At 43.6% G+C, this 19,136-nt stretch overlaps 1 protein-coding gene across 5 annotated transcripts in view; it reads right to left on the reverse strand.

Annotated features, from left to right (window-relative positions):
• RARG (retinoic acid receptor gamma) overlaps positions 1-19,136 on the reverse strand; it is a 292,426-nt gene that overhangs the window by 224,722 nt on the left and 48,568 nt on the right. The gene's annotated exons all lie outside the window — the stretch shown is intronic.

Below are 19,136 nucleotides of genomic sequence, written 5' to 3' on the forward strand. Positions count from 1 at the left end.
GACAGCTTCAACTCTTCTGGGAAAGCTGTCCACAAGGTTTAGGAGTGTGTCTATGGGAATGTTTGACCATTCTTCCAGAAACGCATTTGTGAGGTCAGCCACTGATATTGGACGAGAAGGCCTGGCTCGCAGTCTCCGCTCAAATTCATCCCAAAAGGTGTTCTATCTGGTTGAGGTCAGGACTCTGTACAGGCCAGTGAAGTTCCTCCACCCCAAACTCGCTCATCCTTGTCTTTATGGACCTTGTTTGTACACTGGTGCACAGTCATGTTGGAATAGGAAGGAGCCATCCCGAAACTGTTCTCACAAAGTTGGGAGCATGAAATTGTCCGAAATTGGTCTTGGTATGCTGACGCCCTAAAGTGGTTGTAAAGGCAAAGGGGTTTTTTTATCTTAATGCATTCTATGCTTTAAGATAAAAAGCCTTCTGTGTGCATGAGGCCCCCCTAATACTTACCTGAGACCCCTCCCGATCCAGCGATGTCCAGGAGTGCCTTGGGCATCTGGGACTCTCCCTCCTGATTGGCCGAGACACAGCAGCCACGCCATTGGCTCCCACTGGTGTCAATCAAGGCCAGTTAGCCAATTAAGGAGAGGAAGCGGGCTGAACCGTGGCTCCGTGCCTGAATGGATACACGGAGCTGCAGCTCGGTCCGGGTGTCCCCATAACAAGCTGCTTGGGAGGGAGGGAGGGGCCCGAAGCACCGAAGAGGGACCTGAGAAGAGCAGGATTTTGGCTGCCCTGTGCAAAACCACTAGACAGGGCAGGTAAGTATAACATGTTTGTTATTTTTATAGAAAAAAAAAAACGAGACTTTACAATCACTTTAAGAGTTCCCTTCACTGGAACTAAGGGGCCAAGTCCAACCCCTAAAAAACAACCCCACACCATAATCCCCCCTCCACCAAATGATTTGGACCAGTGCACAAAGCAAGGTCCATAAAGACATGGATGAGCGAGTTTGGGGTGGAGGAACTTGACTGGCCTGTACAGAGTCCCGACCTCAACCAGATAGAACACTATTGGGATAAATTAGAGCGGAGACTGCGAGCCAGGCTTTCTTGTCCAACATCAGTGCCTGACCTTTACAAATCTGCTTTTTGAAGAATGGTCAAACTTTTCCATAGACACACTCCTAAACCTTGTGGACAGCCTTCCCAGAAGAGTTGAAGCTGTTATAGCTGTAAAGGGTGGGCCAACTCAATGTTGAACCCTACGGACTAATGCCCCGTACACACGGTCGGACTTTGTTCGGACATTCCGACAACAAAATCCTAGGATTTTTTCCGACGGATGTTGGCTCAAACTTGTCTTGCATACACACGGTCACACAAAGTTGTCGGAAAATCCGATCGTTCTTAACGCGGTGACGTAAAACACGTACGTCGGGACTATAAACAGGGCAGTAGCCAATAGCTTTCATCTCTTTATTTATTCTGAGCATGCGTGGCACTTTGTCCGTCGGATTTGTGTACACACGATCGGAATTTCCGACAACGGATTTTGTTGTCAGAAAATTTTATATCCTGCTCTCAAACTTTGTGTGTCGGAAAATCCGATGGAAAATGTCCGATGGAGCCTACACACGGTCGGAATTTCCGACCACACGCTCCGATCGGACATTTTCCATCGGAAAATCCGACCGTGTGTACGGGGCATAAGACTGGAATGCCATTAAAGTTCATGTGCGTGTAAAGGAAGGCGTCACAATACTTTTGGTAATATAGTGTATGTGATCATTTCATGTATACATTGCCAGGTATCTTAGTCTTATTTCCTAATGTATACATATTAGTGTTCTTGACTTTTCTCTGAGAAAAGAGCCTGTTTTCCAAACCTTGTCTTAGTAATAGTGCATTAAATAAGCACAATTAAATCTTTGACAGAAACTTGTATAATTACACATAACCTGTAACGGGAAATATGTCACCTGTAAAAACACTGCTAACTGATTTTTTTCCAGCCAAAACAGGGCAAGAGACAACTGTTGACAGAGCCATTGGGTTACACAGATGAGGGCCAGGAAGACCTGGCTTCCTTCACCCCAGCAATTAGTGTAATGAACAGTGCTGCCACTGTATATACTGCACTGCTCTATGCCGATTCTCCGGGGACCCAGCAAGAGGATTTTCTCACAAGGTTTCAGGAGCTGAACTATTTGTCATCATGGTGATTATCCAGTAAGAACTGCTGGCTCATCAATACATGATACTTCAAAATAATAATGTGCAGAGCTTGTCCAGAAATCCTGGGCCTTGCCCTACGATGTAAGATTAGTCTTGGACATACACAATGACTTTGTGCTGATATGAAGTAAGCACGTCAGTATGTGTGAAAGAAAAAGGAGACTTATCTCCTCCATTCACAAATCCACTTTAGACTCAAAAATCACAAGCATGCTAGACAAGTTCTGTAGATTCTACTAGAGAGTCAGGCCATAGGAAGACAGCAATACAGCTACTCCATACCTCCCAACTCACATGGGAAAGGACACCTATGAGCACAATATTTTGTAGGCAAAGAATATGCCCCACTCACACCCCCAGTTAAGTAGAGTTCCAGGATAAATCGAACTAATCTTAAAGTGATTGTAAAGTCTCGTTTTTTTTCTTTTTTTCAATAAAAATAAAAAACATGTTATACTTACCTGCTCTGTTGCAGTGGATTTGCACAAAGCAGCCCGGATCCTCCCCTTCTTGGATCCCTCTTCTGGGCTCCTGGCCCCTCCCTCCTGTTCAGTGTCCCCACAGCAAGCAGCTTGCTATGGGGGCACCTGAGCCGAGTCACAACTTCGTGTGTCCATTCAGACACAGAGCTGCGGCCCGACCCCGCCCCCTCTTTCTCCTGATTGTCTGACTGACTTTGATTGACAGCAGCGGGAGTCAATGGCGTCGCTGCTGTGTCTCAGCCAGTCAGGAGGGAGGGTCCTGGATGGCTGAGACACTCGTGGACGTCGCTGGATAGAGATTGGGCTCAGGTAAGTATAAAGCCCCTTTCACACTGGGGCGGGGGCGGTGTCAGTGGTAAAGCACCGCTATTGTTTGCGGCTCTTTACCGTTGGTATTCGGCCGCTAGCGGGGTACTTTTACCCCCAGCTAGCAGCCGAGAAAGGGTTAAAAACCACCGCAAAGCGGCTCTGCAGAGACGCTTTGCCGGCGGTATAGCCGCGATGTCCCATTGATTTCAATGGGCAGGAGCAGTGAAGGAGCGGTATACACACCGCTCCTTCACCGCTCTGAAGATGCTGCTAGCAGGACTTTTTCCCGTCCTGCTAGCGCACCGCTCCAGTGTGAAAGCCCTCGGGGTTTTCACACTGGAGACACAGCAGCGGCTGTTTCGGGTAGGTTTGCAGGCGCTATAGCGCCTGCAAACCGCCCCAGTGTGAAAGGGGCCTTAGAAGGGCTGCTGCACACAGAGGGCTTTTTATCTTAAAGCATAGAATGCACTTTACAACTCCTTTAAGCTGGATACACTTTATTTGGTTTTATTTTGGTTTAACCAGGGGTGGCCCCCCCGCCAGAAGGCCCCTTTCACAATGGGGCGGTTTGCGGGTGCTATTGTGCTAAAAATAGTGCCTGCAAACCGACCCAAAACAGCCGCTGCTGTCTCTCCAGTGTGAAAGCCCCGAGGGCTTTCACACTGGAGCGGTGCGCTAGCAGGACGGGAAAAAAAGTCCTGCTAGCAGCATCTTCGAAGCGGTGTATACACCGCTCCTGCCCATTAAAATCAATGGGACAGCGCGGCTATACCGCCAGCAAAGCGCTGCTTTGCGGTGGTTTTTAACCCTTTCTCGGCTGCTAGCGGATCGGTTTTACCCCCCCCCGCTAGCGGCCGAGAAAGGGCTGAAACCACCGACCGTAAATACCGGCGGTAAAGCGCCGCTAACAACAGTGGCGCTTTATCGCCAACGCCGCCCCTGCCCCAGTGTGAAAGGGGCCGAATACTCAGATCAGCGTTCTCCACCATTGGCTGAGAGCGCTGATTGGGAGTCGGTCGGCTGCTGGTTTTCCAGCATGTGCGTCCGAGATACAGACCAACATACACATGGGCCGAATGACGACTGTTTTTTTTTTTTTAATTGCCCGTTGTCTCCCGACATTCGGCTTGTGTGTACCCGGTTTTAAAAATGCTCTTTCACCCTCATAACACCTATGCTGACTAACCTGTGTAATAAAATAATATATACCTACCTATTTCCAGGCCACTCTGGTCCGGTCACATGATCTTCATTGTGTCATCTAGCGCCAGCTGCAGGGGAGAGGAGAGACAATGGCTGGCACGGTGACGTCACTCATAGGCTCATCCATTGTTGGCGCTCCCTCCTCTCCCCTGGAGCCGCCATTGGCTGACAGAAGTTTCAGGATGTGGCCAATAGCTATGCGGAGTAGCCGGATCACGTGACCAGACAAGAGCGGTCTGAAAATAGGCAATTATATACGTCTTTCTTACTTAGTCTAGTCAGCATAGGTGTTGGGGGGGGGGGGGAAGCATTCTTAACCCCTTCCCACTGCTGGAGCCCAGCCCTTTAAGTGGATCTGAATGCCAGGAGGCGGGCATTCCGATTGGCAGTCACAGTGGTCACATGATTGGAAAGCTCCCAATCACAAGTATGCATTCTGAACTTTTCGCTACACGTTCTGAATTGAGGCACCTTCATAAAAACGACATGATAGATCTGTTGGCCATATTAACCAATCAGTTACCAACAGTGATTTTTTTTAGCACACATTGGAAAGAGAAATGAAAAATCAAAACAGCTTCCACAGACTACACAGTCCTCTTTATTTGGACCTTAATAAATCAGTCCTGCTGTATTTTACTAGAGGAACAGACAGACTGTGGATGTGCACACACTTCAGGCTCAGGCCCAAAATATTTCACTGGCTCCCAGAACACTATAGATGGGTAATGAAAAGAGACAACGGAAAACGATACATCTCATTTTAACATGTGTGCAAAATAACCCCATGAAACTTCTGCCCAGATCTCACTCCAGTGCCAAGTGATAATAAATTGCTCCACTTATTTAACACAGCTCATCATAATGGCTAAGTAACCAAAAACGTATTGTACATACATTTTTGAAGTATGACATATTATTTCAACTGTCTTTTATATTAAGGGAAAAAAAAAACACAAATGAGAAATTTAATATGGAATTCTATGTCAAATTAAATCCTGATGATGGCTTGTCTTTGTGTACTGCAGGCCAAATACGACACATGGCTTGCTTTATTCAGAGACTAGGTGCAAATTAAACCCTTTCTCATAGTTTGTATTTTATCTACAAAGTAGCTGAAATAAACTTTTATTGGATGGTCAAGCACACATATCACACATATTTTCCATGCACATGAAAGCCCAATGCTAAAGCTGGCCATACACTATACAATCTGACTGTACAGCCTTCTTTAGATTTACCAATGTCTATGTAGCTTAATCTCCGACATCAACAACCCATTTCAATTGTTATCCAATCAAGTGGGCATTCACACTGAAGGCATTTTTACAATTAGATTTGCTAATGTGTATAGACAGCTTTGGATAAAAGGAGAAATGTCAATGTTAGAAAGGGACGTCTCATTGTAAACCAGCCTTTCTCAGCTGGAGTGCCATGTGGGTTCGTCAGGTGGCAGTGTACTACATATAGATGGCATCCCAGAAGTGGGCTTTTTTCCGTGGCACCAAACATGCAGGGCCGGTACTACCACTAGGAAAACTAGGCAGCTGCCTAGGGCGCCCAGCCACTGGTGTTCCTACTCTCTTCTCTCTGCAGCCAGCAACTAAGTCTCAGCATTAGCAGGCAGCCACCGCTCTGTTCGCACATAGTGTCAGAAGCGCGGTGGCGGTGGAGGACTGTGTCTGTGTCCCGACTCCCGAATGAATGGAAGCAAGCAAACATTCATTGATAGGCACTGGTAGGCTGCATTTGATGGGCGCTGGTGAGGCTGCATTTGATGGGCACTGGCAAGCTGCATTGATGGGTGCCAGTGAGGCAGCATTTGATGGGCACTTCATTAAAAAGATGGGATATACATGGTCAGGGCAATGGGGTGGAGTAGGGGGGGTGGCAAAATAAGGTTTCGTCTAGGGTGTCAAAAATCCTTGCACCAGCTCTGCACACATGCTTTTGTGCTGCGAATTAAAGCTGCACGATTCTGGCTAAAAAGAGAATCACGATTTTTTTGCTTAGAAAATAGATCACGGTTCTCGCGGCCTAACATCATCTTCACATTAAAACAAAAAAAATTGGGCTAACTTTACTGTTTCATTTTTTTTTATTCATTGAAGTGTATTTTTTCCCCAAAAAACTAAAATATTGCAGCATTTGACATTTTATTCCCTAGGGCAGTGATGGCAAACCTTGGCACCCCAGATGTTTTGGAACTACATTTGCCATGATGCTCAGGCAATCTGTAGTGTAGTGGAGCATCATGGGAAATGTAGTTCCAAAACATCTGGGGTGCCAAGGTTCGCCATCACTGCCCTAGGGTCTCTGCTACAAATATATATACTGTTTGGGGGTTCCAAGTAATTTTCTAGCAAAAAATATTGATTTTAACTTAAGAAACAAGTGTCAGAAAAAGATTTAGACTTTAAGTGGTTAAACTTCCTGCATTTACACTTAGTAACATTAGTTACAATGTTTCATGAAAAACTTGGCAGACTGCCTGGATGTTTTCTTTTGACAGCTGAGTGAGCGGATAAGTCTCTCCACTTGTTTTATGAAAGAATCGGCAAAATCTGCAAGAGATCGTCAGAGGGGTTGAATCGAGATCACGATTTTTTAACGATTAATTGTGCAGCTCTAAGGCGTGCTAAATGTGCTTGATTGGGCACCCTAGCATAGAGACTGATCTGTCACTGACAGCTCCTGGCCTCAGAGTAATGTTCAGGTACAAATAAAACTGGCTCTGGATCATGTGGTCACTGTGAAAGCCTAATCACAGTGATCACTAGTGTTAGAACTTGTCCCTGTATTATTTCTCCGGTGTAAGGAAAAAAGGATACTTGTATCTTTTTCCCCTCAATAGAGGAGAATGTGCAAATAAAAGAAAAAAAAAAAAGATTAATAAGTTACATCAGTAAATGTATGTAATCTGTCGGCGCTCATCCCGCCCCCCTCCCTGTCCCCTCTAGGCTGCAGATGGGCATCGATCAGGCTGCACTGATGGCAATGTTGAGGCTGCTGCATCGAAGGCAATGGTGAGGCTGCTGCATTGATGGCAATGGTGAGGCTGCTGCATTGATGGCAATGGTGAGGCTGCTGCATTGATGGCAATGGGGAGGCTGCTGCATTGATGGCAATGGTGAGGCTGCTGCATCGAAGGCAATGGTGAGGCTGCTGCATTGATGCCAATGGTGAGGCTGCTGCATTGATGGCAATGGTGAGGCTGCTGCATCGAAGGCAATGGTGAGGCTGCTGCATTGATGGCAATGGTGAGGCTGCTGCATTGATGGCAATGGTGAGGCTGCTGCATCGAAGGCAATGGTGAGGCTGCTGCATTGATGGCAATGGTGAGGCTGCTGCATTGATGGCAATGGTGAGGCTGCTGCATCAAAGGCAATGGTGAGGCTGCTGCATTGATGGCAATGGTGAGGCTGCTGCATTGATGGCAATGGTGAGGCTGCTGCATTGATGGCACTTGTGAGGCTGCATTGATGTGGACTGATGAGGCAGGGAGGGGACAGGGAGGGGGCGGAACGAGCACCGTCAGATTACATACAGTGAGAATCTCCTGTTTACCTGGCGGCCTCTGTAATAGGAAGTCCAGTCTCCTGGGCCGCCATTAGACCACTGTTCTGTTTATCATAGGAGATTGTCACTGTATGTAATCTGTCGGCGCTCGTTCTGCCCCCCTCCCTGTCCCCTCTAGGCTGCAGATGGGCATCGATCAGGCTGCACTGATGGCAATGTTGAGGCTACTGCATCCAAGGCAATGGTGAGGCTGCTGCACTGATGGCAATGGTGAGGCTGCTGCATTGATGGCAATGGTGAGGCTTCTGCATTGATGGAAATGGTGAGGCTGCTGCATTGATGGCAATGGTGAACCTGCTGCATTGATGGAAATGGTGAGGCTGCTGCATTAATGGCAATGGTGAACCTGCTACATTGATGGAAATGGTGAGGCTGCTGCATTAATGGCACTTGTAAAACTGTATCGATGTGGACTGATGAGGCTGCATTGATGGCACTTGTGAGGCTGCAGATGGGCATTGATCAGGCTGCACTGATGGCAATGGTGAGGCTGCAGATGGGCACTGACCCTTATTTTGCAAAGTTCCTTATTTAAAATTTAAGGTTTTTTTCCTGAAACTTCCCTCTTAAAATGAATGTACATGTTATATGTCGATAAATATGGCATTTACCAAGAAGATGTGTTGTGAGCTAGAGATGTAATAATTTAGCAGGTGTTCCCCAAGACATGAAAATTATTTTAAGAGTTCCTCTTTATTGAAAAAGTTGAAAAGGGCTGCCATAACAGATGTAAACTTACAATCAATCTCTCCAAACTTCCATAGGTCGAGAATCATTCATCTACAAAGATTCACCGATGGTGTTCTCACTGCTCTCTGCCCTGTGCTGGTGGATATGGTTTAGTGTATGGCAGGTCTCATTATCCAAATAGTGTCAAAATTATGAGTGTGGAATGCTGCTATAACTGTCTTCATTATTTTTTATAAGAAAAGTGTTTTTTAATTGTGCAAAGGCTGAAATACAAACACATTTCTGGAACCCAATCCTATCATAAATTGAGAACCACATGTATGAGAGCCCCATAAATTCTCAAACTCACCATGAAGGGGTGGTTTTAGAAAAATAACATAGGAATATTTTTCTACAAGGTCCCTTAAGGATCTAGATGCTAATTCTATCAGTGATGCAAGGCTCTCATTAAAACAAAATTGGTTCCAAAGGCATAAGGCCTCATGCACACGAGACACTGTTAAACTTGCATTCAGAGGCAGTTGGACACTTTTTTCACCTGCCCCTGAACCCATTCAATATTATCCTATGTGTCCATGTACACAGTCTCGGTTTTTGGCGTTTTTAGGCAGTTGCGTTTAACCTCATTTTTCCAAAAGCAAAAAAATGGGTTCAGATGCAAAAGTTTTCCAGGTTTCAGACGCCAAACGCAGCTAAACGTTGCTAAACGCCGGTACCGCGTTTAGCTGCGTTTGCGTTTATAAGTGTTCTTAAAGGAACTTTTTACGACCCGAATTTGGGGCCCCATATCTCAGGGGCACTTGGAGCAAGGAACCCCAAATTTGGAGCGCTAACAGCCTGGACTAGCACTACAACATATCCAAATTTGGGGTTCCTAGCACCAAGTGGCCCCGAGATATGGGGCCCCAAAGTCAGGTCAGAAAATGTCATTCTCTGCTGCAGAAGTGCTTGACATTTTGCGACCCGATTTTGGGGCCCCGTATCTCGGGGCCACTTGGTGCTAGGAACCCCAAATTTGGATATGTTGTAGTGCTAATTCCACTGTGTTAGCATAGGGGTTCCTAGCACCAAGTGGCCCCAAGATACGGGGCCCCAAACATGAGTCGCAAAATGTAATTCTCTGCTCTGCAGACGCTTCTAGACGCAAACGCGGTAAAACGCGGCTAAACGTGGCATGCAAATGCAGAAAAACGGGCATTTCTAAACGCCGGTTTCAGCTTTTAAAAACATGTGTTCAGCAGAGTTTGCACCGGCGTTGCATGTGCATGAAGCCTAACTCTTGCTTTTGTAGAACACAAAATGCTCACCAGAGAAGTTCTTTTAGATTAGGGAACAGAAGGCATGATAAGGTGAAGGTGCTGAAGCACATCAAACTAAAACAGAATGACAGCCATGGTGTGTGTCTTGGTGAAAAATTCCAAAACTTTTGTGTTTATCCTTGAAAAGTTTTCCTAGCAGGCAAGCATAGTATGCTTAAGTGATAGTTTGACCTTTTTAACCCAACATCCCCACCCATTCCGTATCCCAAAAAACCGTTGCCATCCAATTTTCAATTGAAATGACTTCTTTGGAGACAGGACGCTTCCATTGTTTTGGACATTGTAGTGATGTATCCTGGAAGTGGTGAAGTTTCACATATATACTGTACTTCTTTGACAAAAAGTTAGTCCATCATAGCGATGAGCCAATAGGAATGTGGAGGAGCCGGAGAGAGCAGACACCTCTAGGTGTTCATACTTTATACCTGTAAGATTTCTTTTTTAAGTTTATTCTTTTTCATTTCCAATTATGACTGAAATGTACCATTAACAGATTTGCGAGTATTGAAGAAAGTCCAACGCTAAGGATAACGCTATTCTGAATGATATTTCCAACTTGAGGGTATTTACAGTATGACTTCAAATCATAATTCTATGATTACACTGAACAATGAACAGAATATTACCATAATATAATCATTAATCATGTACTATTACAGAATGATTTTTATTTCTAAATATTATAACTGCATTATTAGTTTGAATAATTATCAGTAGGGATGAATACACATCCTGTCAGCTTACATTTAAGGCACTGAGCCAGTAAGCTGCCTAGTTCATACACCAATACAAGCAATAAATCATCAGTTAGCTCTAAATAATACCTTGAGGGGAATTTACTAAAACTGGGGCAGACAGAATCTGGAGGAGTTGTGCATGGCATCCAATCAGGGTCTACCTTTCATTTTTAAAAGCAAACTAAACAAGCTAAAGTTAGAAGCTGATTGGTTACTATGCACAGCAGCTCCAAATTCTGTCTGCTCAAATTTTATTAAATGTCCCCTTTTGTGCCTTAAAGTGGTTGTAAAGCTAGACGGTTTTTAATAGAAAACCTTCTGTGTGCAGCAGCCCCCCTCAGTCCAGCCTAATAGCTACCTGAGACTCCTCTATATTCAGCAATGTTGCACGAGAGACTCGGCTGCCCGGGACTCTCCCTCCTCATTGGCTGAGACAGCAGCGAAGTGCCATTGGCTCCCGCTGTTGTCAATCAAAGTCAATGAACCAATGAGGGGGAAGAGGGGGTGGGGCCAGGCAGCAGCTCTGTGTCTGAATAGACACACTGAGCAGCGGCTCAGCGCGGGTGCCCCCACAGCACGCTGCTTGCTGTGGGGGCACTCAACTGGATGGAGGGGCCAGGAGCCCTGAATAGGGACCCGAGAAGAGGAGGTCCACTGCACAGAGCAGGTAAGTATAACATGTTTGTTATTTTTAACAAAAAAAAAAAAAACAAGACTTTAGTATCACTTTAAGCCTGGTACACACTACTAGTTTTTTTTCCCTTCAACTCAGCAGGGCTGAACGAAAAAACTGACAGCTCAGGAGGAGTCACTGTACTAACTATGCAATGTTATTACACTGATCTCCCCTACTGTGCTATAGTATTCTGACCCTCCACCATCACACTCTGGTCAGCACTCTCAGCCACTGGCTGAGAGTGTTGATCAGGAGCTGATCGGCAGACAGTCATGCCCCTTCAGCAGAAGCTGATTTTGGTTGACAGTAGTGGGAGCCAATGGCGCCGCTGCTGTGTCTCAGCCAATCAGGAAGGAGAATCTCAGAGGGCTGAGACATTCATGGACATCACTGGAACTAGATGGACCTCAGGTAAGTGTTAGGGTGGGCTTAGGGGGGCTGCAGCCCACAGAAGGCTTTTTATCTTAATGCATAGAATGCATTAAGATAAAAAAACCTTCTGCGTTTACAACCCCTTTAATGTCACTTTAAGGACTATCCTAAAAACCTACCAGCAAGAAACATGCAATTTCATCATTCTTACAGCCATTTAACCCCTTCCCGACTGCCGCACACCGATATACGTCGGCAGAATGGCACAGGTGGGCAAAAGGGAGCACAGGTACGTCCCCTTTAAGAAGCAGCATGCAAAAAGAAGGAAAAACTTTATTTGTTCAAATTCACCTCCACATGTCAGCCACCTCATTCAAAGTCCCACTTTTTCCTTCTTTTTGCATACATATGTACCAGGGATGGAGGCACACCACATATGTACCTCATTTAAAGCCCCCCCCCCCCTTCTTTGATGGTTCCAAAATAGCATCAAAAGTGTCCAATGTGTCCGCCATAATGTTGCATCCACAATAAAAATCGTAGATCGCTGCCATTACTAATAAAAAAAAAAAAATTAATAATAAAAATGCCATAAAACTATCCTCTATTTTGTAGACGCTATAACTTTTGCGCAAACCAATCAATATACGCTTATTGCGATTTGTTTACCAAAAAAATATAGAAGAATACATATCGGTCTAAACTGAGCAAAAAAATTTGTTTTTTTACATATTTTTGGAGGGTATTTATTATAGCAAAAAGTAAAAAATATTGCTTTTTTTTCAAAATTTTTACTGTTTTTTTGTTTATAGCGCAAAAAATAAAAATCGCAGAGATCAAATACCACCAAAAGAAAGCTCTATTTGTGGGGAAAAGAGGACATCAAATTTGTTTGGGTGCAAAGTCGCACGACCACGCAATTGTCAGTTAAAGCCACGCAGTGCCGAATCGCAAAAAGTGCTCTGGTCAGGAAGGGGGTAAAATCTTCCGGGGCTGAAGTGGTTAACTGACAAGGGGGAAAAAATGAGACTGCAGTATGCTGAACCATTTCATGAAGTATTCATGTCAGCACAGTAATGTTTCCCAGGGGTAAATATCATTCATAGTTTCACAAAAGGTGGATTTTAAATCCCCACCTGCCCAAAAACTGAACTATAACTGACTATCAATAATATTTTCTTTGTAAATCAGTTGCTTTCTGGACCTTTTACGCTACACCGTGACCTGCACAAATGAAAGGTTGTTGCCTTCACTGCCCTTCTTGCACAATCATAAACAGATCAGAGCTCAGATGTCCGCACAGTTTATAACTCCAGAGCAAGAACAGCAGATGTGCCATAAGATCTGTGCAAATGATCATGGCAAATGGGGCCACGCATCAATCGATATAGAGCAAGCACTGCTGGAACTGACTTGGCTGTACATAAAATTTATCAACATCACAGAGAGTCTGGAATATATCTACTTTACCAATTTAAATAATTCATGGCGAATGTCCGATATTATTTGCATTGCCACCCTGTATCATTATATTTTAATTGTCAGAAATAGGGAGTATTTCCTATAATAGTACCAAAAAGCCTCTTTAGATCAATAATAGGGACCTGGCGTCTTTGAAGGTCTTATATTTAGCTCTGCATGTGTCCCTGTATGTGTCTTCAACAGAAGGACAACAGCATTTAACAATAATTTAGCTTAGGTCATTGTGGATCTGTGATTGATAGAACACTTTATCTAAAACAATACTGATATCTAATACAGCAACAAATTTCCTACCAACCCTAGGAATCTCACTAGGGTTAGGGTGCCGCCACATATTTGTAGCAGCACCACTTAGACCATTGGTCTCCAAAGTTCAGGCTGGGGGCCAGATGGTGCTTTTCTTTATCTGGCCCTTAGGGCACTCTTCCACCAACTGACACCAATGATGGGGCATCATTCCCCCTGCTGACACCATTATTTGGGCACTATTCTTCTAATTAATATCAACAAAAGGACATTATTCCTCCCATTAAAATCAATGATAAGGCAATGATGCCGGAGCATTTTCTACTCCCACTGGATACAGTCTGGCCCCCATAAACCCTGGCCTGGAGCACGGTAAACTGGCCCCTTGGTTTGAAAGTTTTGAGATCCCTAACCTAGACCAACAGTAGTGCCCTTAGTGTGTAGAATACAGGGCTCCCGCAGGCTCTGCCTTGTATTTCTCTGCAGAAACCTCAGCGTGGACATGCTATTAAATGCTTTAACAAGAAAACATATTATACTACATCCTAATCCCGTGCATAAATGTTTGCCTGTACGAACACAACCTGAGGGGCGTATTTATCAAGCTTTGATGACTAAAGATATTACACAAGGTTAAAGGGTATGTAGACCTTCAGTTTTTGTTATTAAAATAATAAACTCTGTGCAATCGTTTTGCACAGAGCAGCCCCTATCCTCTTCTTCTACATTGTCCCACCAACACCTCAGGTCCCTCTTCTTTATAGGGTGCCCCCACGGAAGGCCACGTTCCCTGGGGGCACCTGCGTGGGCTCGCTCCTGACTCCCGCTGCTGTGTCTATTGACACAGACAGTGGGACTCAACCCCGCCCCACCGCTCCCGTGTCACTGGATTTGATTGACAGTAAGGGGAGACAATGGCTGGATTAGTTTGAGCTCAAGTAAGAAAAGGGGGGGGTCTGGGGGAGCTGCAGCACAGAAGGTTTTTCACCTAATGCATATAATGTATTAAGGTGAAAACCTTAAAGTTTACAAGCACTTTAACCACTTGCCGACCAGCCGCCGCAGTTGTACTGTGGCAAGGTGGCATGGCTATGCGAAACAACGTACCTGTATGGCGTTTCGCACGATAGCCATTGGGTGGTGTGTGTGCACCCATTGGCCACAGGGGAAGCCTATCAGCTGATTGTTCATCAGAGAGATAGAATGGCGGTCAGCCGATGTAAACAAGGCAGAGCGCTGTTCTGTCAGGCATGGAAACTGTGATCTTGTGGGATCACTTGTGTCCATGCAGTGGGACACTTGTGGGATCACGGTGTCCATGCAGTGAGCCCACCCCCCCTCCCCCCCCACAGTAGGAAAGCACAAACAGGGAACACATTTAACCCTTTGATCGCCCCTGATGTTAACCCCTTCCCTGCCAGTGTCATTTATACAGTGTCAGTGCATATTTTTAGCATCGATCACGGTAATAATGTCACTGGTTCTCAAAAAAGTGTCAAAAGTGTCAGTTAGGTGTCCAATCTGTTCGCCACAATGTCGAAGTCCCGTAAAAAAATCGCTGATCACCGCCATGACTAGTAAATTTTTTTAAATGCCATAAGTCTATCCCTTAGTTTGTGCGCTATAACTTTTGTGCAAACCAATCAATATACGCTTGGGGTTTTTTTTTACCAAAAATATGTAGCAGAATACATATTGGCCTAAACTGCTGAAGAAATTTGATTTTTTACATTATTTTTATTGGGTGTGTTATATAGCAAAATGTAAAAAATTTTTTTTTTTTTTTTTTTTTATAAAATTATCTGTCTTTTTTTGTTTATAGCAAAAAAAATAAAAAACGTTGAGGTGATCAAATGGCACCAAAAGAAAGCTTTAATTGTGGGGAAAAAAAGGACATCAATTTTATTTGGGTACAGCATTGCACGTCAGTTAAAGTAACGCAGTGCAGTATCGCAAAAAATGGCACAGTCATTAGTAGTTAACAAGTAGTTAAGGCAAAAAAAAAAAAACTTTTGCCTTTGGAACCATTTTAATCATCACTGGGGGACTGGCATACAGGCAAGCACCCACTTCAATACTAATATTCACATAATAACAAGCCAAATACTAAACTTGTTGTGGTTCATTTTGGAGGAGAAGGGCAGAAATGAAATAGTCAATTAGACATTTTTTTTATTATATTGAGGAATTAGGTATCTAATCTAACTTTCAACTTCAGAGAAAATTTTCAGAAAAGAAATTATGCTTTCAACCAGTGGAAAATATGGCTCTCTTTTTGACTATTTTAATTTGGGCTGTCAAGTCATAAACAAATGGAATCAAAGTTTGTGAAAGGTTACACTATCAAAATAAAATAGCTATTTTACACTATGATAATATGTAGAAAACTAGAATAAATGGTTATACAAAAAACTGTATGAAGTGACTGAAATTTTCCGAAAAATACATAAATAAATTGTATAGATTGCATACAGCTATAACTGTGAGTTATTTTGTGCACATACTGAATTTGTATAAATACAAATCCAGATAACACTATATTGCACAAATGCAATATGTATTTTGTTGCCAATGGTTGAATAGGCAATCAATTCCAAACTGCTCCTAGTTGTGGCCCTATAATCTGCATATGATTGAGCATTGAATACAACTAAAGTATATGGGACAATACAGTAAATCAATACTGCATTCATCTTGCCATCAGTTTTGACCAAATTTCCTGTGCCTTTGTAGCTCACACATCCCCAAAACATCAGTTATCCACCTCCGTGTTTCACAGTAGGAATGGTGTACCTTTCATCATAGGCCTTGTTGACTCCTCTCCAAATGTTGCGTTTATGGTTGTGGCCAAAAAGCTTAATTTTGGTCTCATCACTCCAAATGACTTTGTGCCAGAAGGTTTGAGGCTTGTCTCTGTGCTGTTTGGCATATTGTATACTTTGTGGCATTTGCGTAGTAATGGCTTTCTTCTGGCGACTCGACCATGCAGCCCATCTTTCTTCAAGTGCCTCCATGTTGTGCATCTTGAAACAGCCACACCACATGTTTTCAGAGAGTCCTGTATTTCACCTGAAGTTATTTGTGGGGTTTTTTTTTGCATCCCGAACAATTTTCCTGGCAGTTGTGGTTGAAATTTTAGTTGGTCTACCTGACCGTGGTTTGGTTTGAACAGAACCCCTCATTTTACACTTCTTGATTAGAGTTTAAACACTGCTGATTGGCATTCTCAATTCCTTGGATATCTTTTTATATCCCCTTCCTGTTTTATACAGTTCAACTACCATTTCCCGCACATCCTTTGACAATTCTATTGCTTTCCCCGTGACTCAGAATCCAGAAACGTCAGTGCAGCACTGGATGAAAGATGCAATGGTCCTTTCTTACTATGTCAGGAGTCCAGAAACATGTTGACCTTTTATACACACACACTAATTACACACAAACAGATCACAGGTGAGGATGGTTACCTTTAACAGCCATTCAAACCCCTTTGTGTCAACTTGTGTGCATGTTATCAGGCCAAAATCACCAGGGTATGTAAACTTTTGATCAGGGTCATTTGGGTAGTTTCTGTTGTGATTATGATTTTAAAAGAGTAAACTCAGTTGATTGATAATAAATGGCTTCAGCCAAACACTAACCATGAGTGAAAGAAATGTTTTTGTGTTATCATTCATATTCTCTGAAAAATGGCCAATAAATCATAAATTCTGCCAGGGTATGTAAACTTATGAGCACAACTGTATATGGGAATACCATACACTGTTTCCTGGAAAAGTGAAGGAGGAAGAAAGGAGACTTTATATACGATCAGTGCCTGTTATACAGCTAATGTTGGTGAGTAGGGGACCATAGGAGGGGGGCACGTCTGTGTAACACCTCACGGGAACAGAAGTCACCTATTTACATGGAATAAGCATGGAGCACTTTGTCACAACTTGTTTAAACACAGATGATATTTTTGGACTTTATGAACTGTATAGAAGCCAAGAACTGTGTTTTATGAGTTTATATTAGGGCAGTGCTGTAATACTTATTGGATTCACTCTACCTCCTGTTTGCATTCTACACAATGAATTAAAAACAATGCATTCCATGCCATATTAACTTTTCCAGTGTGCCCCCCCCTCCCCCTCCCATTGTTGAACCGCCACATTAAACTAAATTTTTCCCTTCATTCCAAAGTGCTGGGGTGACAGCAGGTTGACAATTCTGCAGCTGAGATCCCCAGGAATACAGAGTATTCCAAATCTTCTGAGAAGTCACTGCAGTACAATGCAGAACCATTTTCCAAGTCACTACTCAATTTCCCAGGATCTAGCCCAAAAATGCTGACATCACCCTCTGCCATTGGCTGAGAGAGCTGATCAGGAGCCGGCCGGCTACTAGTTTTCCAGCATGCTGGTCCGAAAGAAGCCAGAAAAACGTCCAGCCTCTGTCGGACTAGCTGCCATACACATGAGCCAAATATCAGCCGGTTTTTATGGAATTGGCCGATGTCGCCCAGCATTCGGCCCTGTGTGTACGGGGCTTTAGGCTCCTCAGGCAGAGGCCAAGGGAAAGGCAAGTATATTATCTAACTTTTTACCACAGTGGTGTAGTGGGTAGCACTCTCGCCTAGCAGAAAGAAGGGTCGCTGGTTCAAATCCCAACCATGACACCACCTGCCTGGAGTTTGCATGTTCTCCCTGTGCCTGCGTGGGTTTCCTCCGGGTACTCCGGTTTCCTCCCACACTCCAAAGACATGCTGGTAGGCTAATTGGATCCTGTCTAAATTGTCCCTAGTATGTATGAATGTGAGTTAGGGACCTTAGATTGTAAGCTCCTTGAGAGTAGGGACTGATGTGAATGTACAATGTATATGTAAAGCGCTGCGTAAATTGACGGCGCTATATAAGTACCTGAAATAAATAAAATAAAAATAATAAATAAATAAACTAACCTACAAGTTTCTATATTTAGTACAAAACCAAAAAATATGGAAGAACAAGCTGTTAAAAATGTAAGAGCCACATCAAAAAATGATGTTAAGGTAAAGACTGCGATAATATCTCAGAACGTAAACTCCCTGAAAATACAATTTACTCCTCTTTTTATAAGCAACATACATGATGCATGATTCTGAATAACCAAAATCTCATACATCATTTGTCTTCATTATGATTGTTCTTATAGCACATAAACAAACTAAAGTACATCACTTGACACATTAGACAAGTAGTATAAGCTCACATATACAAACAGCTCAACATACTGTATACAAGTTGCAGTGTAACCAAACATGCGTGTAAAAACGCACAACTGCATCATAAATTATAATCCATTCACTGTCATCCTACATCTGTGTGTTTTCGTAAGTGTGACATCTCATCACTCAGTAAAATATATAACGAGCATTAAAGCATAACTCTACTATTCAGAATAAAACAACAATGTAATGCCCTGTATACACGACCGGTTTTGCCGTCGGAATAAACTCTGAAGGTTTTTCCGACGGAATTCCGCTCAAGCTGTCTTGCATACACACGGTCACACCAAATTCCGACCGTCCAGAACGCGGTGACGTACAACACGTACGACGGGACTAGAAAACGGAAGTTCTATAGCCAGTAGCCAATAGATTCCATCTCGTACTTGCTATATAGAACATGTTCTCTATCTAAGTCCGTCTGAACTTTTGACACAAAAAGTCCGATGGGACATACACACGGTCGGAATATACGATGAAAAGCTCCCATCAGACTCTTTCTGTTGGAAATTCTGCTCATGTGTACGCGGCATAAGACAATGAAATCATCATCTCTGGAAGTACTGTGAATTTTCTTCTTTTATGCCTGCAGTAAAATTTTCTGTT

The sequence above is a fragment of the Aquarana catesbeiana genome, linkage group LG02 (genome assembly GCF_042186555.1).
Source record: "Aquarana catesbeiana isolate 2022-GZ linkage group LG02, ASM4218655v1, whole genome shotgun sequence".
NCBI classification, from domain to species: domain Eukaryota; kingdom Metazoa; phylum Chordata; class Amphibia; order Anura; family Ranidae; genus Aquarana; species Aquarana catesbeiana.